Genomic DNA, 5,511 nt, shown 5'->3' with positions numbered 1-5,511 from the left:
GAAACTCTTTGTTTCAAGAAACAAATAAATGCCCCCCAATTATTATATCCACTTTTACTCCACATAATTCTGGAAATGATTTGGGATAAGAAAAAAATATTTGATTTGTAAAATAAAAACTTACTAGTTTGGATTGATTGAGAGGTCAGCCTTGATTAGCAAAAAGCCAGAATTAGAAAATATTATAAAGATAATTTAAAACTTTCAAATGTCAGCTGTAACTTAAAATAAGCCAACAATATGACAATGACAGTGCGAGGGGTACTTCTTAAAAGAACAGATACAAATAATTTAAAGCAATCTATCAATTGTCCATTTACATGGATTAAATTTGTCCTAGACAATCTTGCTTTTGTAATTTGTTTAAGAAACCCTGCCTTATTTTTTCTTGTTGGGGGGTGGGGGAATCTCTTTGGAATTGGATTAATCATAATCTTTGGTTCCTGACACCCTTTCATCATTGATCCATGCAAGGCCTGCTTTCATTGATTTACTTAGTAATTTTTTAATAATTTAATGAGTGCTCACAAAACCACTAACCAAAACAAAAGCCAGAGAATAACATACATCTTATCGTTTGTTACCTCCCATGGAGCCCAATCCCTGCCTCCCCAGCCCGAGGAAAGTCCCATCCCAAATCCCATAGCCGTCGTCCCCTGCCTGTCCTTTCTGTACAAATTTTATTGCATCTAGCTATATTCCTAAAACCATATTTTTATTTTAGTTGTTTTAACTCTATTAAAAGGACTTCATGCCATAGGTAATATTTGAGGATCTGCTTTTATTCACTGATTATATTTCCAAGATTTAGCCACATCTTTGGGTTCCCGGTGGTTCATCTCTTTGTGGCTTAAGATTCCACTTTGGGACTATTATTCATCCACTCGCTCACTGATGGCATGTGAGTTTCCAGCATTTTGCTATTGTTTACAGTGCAATTCTGAAAATTCTTGCTCATGTACAAGAGCCTCTCTTGCATAGTACACCTATGGTGTAGACCTGAGTCAAAGACTAAGTGAATATTCAGCTTTAGAAGGTAATGCTAACCTGTCTTCTGATGTGGTTGTGCCCATTTACTCTCTCACCAGCCACGTATGAGGTATCTCATGGACCCACATCTTGAGCACTTGGCACTGTCAGATGTAACAGTCACCGTTTGTGATCAGTCTAGAATTAACTGAAGTCATTAGCATTTACACATTGGTACAACCTAAATTAATCCATGAAATCAGAAAATGCACTGGACTAAAAAATAACCTGCTGTAAAAAAAATTAGAAATACAGAAAAGCATCGAAAGAAACAAAAATAACAGCTGTAATTTATCAAGGTTTAATATTCATTACAATGAAGGAATATTTCCCCCATTATAAGGGCAGCCTATGATTACAATTTATTTAAAATCTCTTCAGAGCACTCCTTCCAGAACTAATAGTGTCCTCACCGGTCAGCTTAGCATTGCCAAAGTGTCCCTGCATTGTCCCAGGTGCCCAGGAAACAGCAAGATTCTAGCTAAATATCAGAATTAAAAACTGAAGATGTGTTTTGAAATTCATAACATCTCCCTTATGGGAGGTTCATGTTCTATACAGTGGTTTCAATCTACGCCTCTTTTGATCTGGGAGGAAGGAAGGGCCTGGAAGTTCTTGTTAAACACTTAATAAAAGCAGTTCTTTTATTTTAAATCCATTTTCAGAAACTCCTTTGTAGCACTGCACTTCCTTTCAGCAGCAAGATGCCATTAAGGGAAGCAAAAACGGTCTGCAGAATAACAAGGACACCATAGCCAGGCTGTGGGTAATTGAATGAAGGTGCTCCCCAAGGCACAGAGACTCAATTTCTAGGGGCACAGTGTATTTTACATCCACTAGAAAAAGACAGTCAGTAAATCGGCCCAGCATGAACAGAGAGTGTGCTCACAGCACATCTTCTGGCGACTGAAATTCAAATTTATGGACATCTCACTGCGGCCCAGGCACTGAGCATTCAGAGAGGACACAGCACCTGCTTCCCATGGTATCGCCATCTGCCTGGGAAGGCACACAAGTCAAGCGACTATGAAATGAGGAAGAACGGAGTAAGTACTATTATTAGGCACCTCAGAGGGGGAGCAAAAACTGATATGGACTTAGGGTCTCTGCGTGGTCCTCAGGGAAATGGTGTGGGATTTGAACAGGGCTCTCATGGGTGATTAGAATATCTGTAGGAAAAGTAGGGCAATTCTGGGCAGCAGGGAGAAGTACTTCATGCACTCAGGGAGTTAGCCAGTTGCTCACTTAAACATTTATTAAGCATAGACTACGTTGCAGGACCGCCCCAGGCACTGGGTAAGCAGAGGTGAACAAAACCAACAATGAAGCTCCTGAAAGGCCTTTCTGAGGAGTTACCACAGAAGCAGGAGTTCGAAGGATGAGATTGAACCAGTCATCCCAACGGCAGTGGGCAGAACTTTACAGAGAGAAAGAAGGGCACAAGCTAAACTTTAGGGTGAGACAGCCCTTGGAATAGCTTGGGTGGTGAGAGGAGGCTCGGGGGCACACAGGGACATGTCAAGCCGAAGGGCCAGAGGTGCCATTCAATGGGCAGAGGGGAGATCACCTGCCATGAGGACCGTGAAATCTACAAAACATCAGAACCTTTGAGGGGGATGCTTTGTGATGAGTTTGGGGTGCTTTGGGATGGGGACAACAAGGAAGCATGGTCCCACATACATCTGTGAAAGGTCACTCTGAGGGAAGGGGACTGCAAGGCCGAGACACGAGTTGGCGACTGTGGTTCAGGGAACAGACGATGAGGACCAGCCCTGTGCTTGTGGTGGTGGAGACAGAGTGGGCGGATTCAAATGTATTTTTTATACCTTTTCTTCTTGTGGTAAAAAACATACCTCCATACTGTTTTCTATAGTAGCTGCCACATTTTACATTCCCACCAACAGAACACAAGGGTTCTCACTGCTTCATATCTTTGCCAACACTTGTTATGTCCTGTCTGTTTGATAGTGGCCATCTTAACCAGTGTGAGGGGATATCCATCTCCTTGTGGTTTTGATTTGCATGTCCCTGATGGTTAGTGATGTTGAGCATCTTCTCTGGTGCCTGTTGGCCATCTGTATATCTTCTCTGGAGAATGTCTGTTCAAGTCCTTTGACCATTTTCGAATCAGATTATTTGTTGCTGTTGTTGTTGTTAGGTTCTAGGAGTTCTTTACATATTCTAAATATTAGCCCCTTATCAGATATATGGTCTGAAAATATTTTCTCCTATCCTATAGGTTGACTTTTTACTCTGTTGACTGTTTCCCTTGCCTTGCAAAAGTCTAAATGTGATGTAGTCCCACTTGCATAATTTTGCTTTTGTTACCTGGGCTTCTGGTGTCATATTCAGGAAATCCTTGCCAAATCCAATGCCATGAAGCTTTTCCTAGGAGTTTTATACTTTCAGGTCTTATGTTTTGGGTTTTTAATTCATTTCGAGTTAACTTTTTTTTTTAATCTCGAGTTAACTTTTATATATGGTGTAAGACAAGGGTCCAACTTCATTCTTTGGCATGTGGATATCCAGTTTTCCCAGCACCATTTGTTAAAGAGACTATCCTTTCCCCCAGTATGTAGCCCTGGCATTCCTGTCAAAGATTATTTGACCTACATGTCAGGGTTTATTTCTGGGCTATTTTATTCCATTAGCCTGTGTGTCTCTGTCTTTATGCCCGTACCTCACTGTTTTGATGACTGTAGCATTGTGATGTTTTGAAATTAGGAAGTGTGTGGCCTTTGGCTTTGTTTTGATTCCTCATAATTGCTCCAGCTTTTTGGGATCCTTTGAGATTCCATATGAATTTAGGATTTTTTTTCCTATTTCTGTAAAAAATACCACCAGAATTTTGATAGGGATTACACTGAATCTATAGATTGCTTTGGGTAGTGTGGACATTTTAACAATATTAGTTCTTCCAATCCATGAACATGGGATGTCGTTCCATTTATTTGTCTTCTTTAATTTCTTCCAGCAATATATTGCAATTTTCAGTATACAATTCTTTCACCTCCTGAGTTAAACTTATTCTTAAGTATTTCATTCTTTTTGATGCTATTATAAATGGGATTGTTTTCTTAATTTCCTTCTTGAATTATTCATTGTTAGTATACAGATATACAACTGATTTTTGAGTATTGATTTTGTATCCTACAACTCTGCTAAATTTGTTTATTAGTTCTAACAGGGTTTGGGTGTAATCTTTAGGGTTTTCTATATATAATATCATGTCACCTGTGAACAGACATAATTTTACTTCTTCCTGTGCAATTTGGAGGACTTTTTTTTTTTTCTTGCCTAATTGCTGTGGTTAGGACTTCCAGTACTATGCTGAACAGAAGTGACAAGAGAGGGTACCCTTGCCTTGTTCCTGATCTTAGAGGGAAAGCTTTCAGTTTTCACCACTGAGTCTGATATGAGTTGCAAGCTTTTCATACATGGCCTTTATTATGTTGAGGTAATTTCCTTCTTTTCCTAGTTTGCTGAGTGTTGTTGTTGTTGTTTTATCACAAAAAGGTGTTAAATTTTGTCAAATGTCTTTTCTGCATCTATTGAGATCATCATGTGGATTTTGTTCTTCATTCTGTTAATGTAGGGTATATTACAATGACTGGTTGAGGAGGGAAATGGGGAAACTCAAAGAGCTGGGATTTAGATATTTTAGACTAGAGATTCCTAGAAGATTCCCATGCAGAGATATTTGGTGGGCAGCTGCACCTACAGATTCAGAGGTTAGAGATGCCTGAGCTAGAGTAGACGAGAAGGCAGCACAGGGTACATTTAGAGAAAAGAGAAGAAGGTATGGTAGCTGGAGCATGGTGTTCACCAAGAGACAAGATGGAAAATAAACCCAGAATGCCTTCCTAGAGCTAGATCATGGTGCCAAGCTCCAAAACTTGAATTTTATTCTCTGTAAACTAATTACAGAAAGGTTCCTTTTTTCCCTTTGCATGATAGAGTTGTTTATTCATGGCTTTATTTCTAATTTAAAAAGTAATATATGTCCATTGTGAAAAAACTGAAAATAAGGAATGGTAGAAAGAATAAAATACCAAGCATGTGTAATTCCACCATCCACTTATAATTACCACTAACACTATAGCCTATTTCCTTGTAAGGATTTTTTTTCTTACTTTTCATACTACCCATATTTTGTATATTTTACATTATACTATATGTAATAATTCTATATCCTATTTTTTTCACTTAATATTTTGTAATAAACATTTGGCTATATGATGAAAAATTCTCTGTTAAAAATAATTTTAATTACAATGTAATACAGGGCGCCTGGGTGGCTCAGTTGGTTAAGCGACTGCCTTCGGCTCAGGTCATGATCCCAGGGTCCTGGGATCGAGTCCCACATCGGGCTCCCTGCTCTGCGGGGAGCCTGCTTCTCCCTCTCCCCCTCCCCCTGCTGGTGTTCCCTCTCTCGCTGTGTCTCTCTCTGTCAAATAAATAAATAAAATCTTTAAAAAAAAA

Source organism: Leptonychotes weddellii, chromosome 13 (assembly GCF_054177405.1).
Source record: "Leptonychotes weddellii isolate Sample4059 chromosome 13, ASM5417740v2, whole genome shotgun sequence".
Taxonomy (NCBI): Eukaryota; Metazoa; Chordata; class Mammalia; order Carnivora; family Phocidae; genus Leptonychotes; species Leptonychotes weddellii.
Note: the sequence above shows the minus strand (reverse complement) of the source record.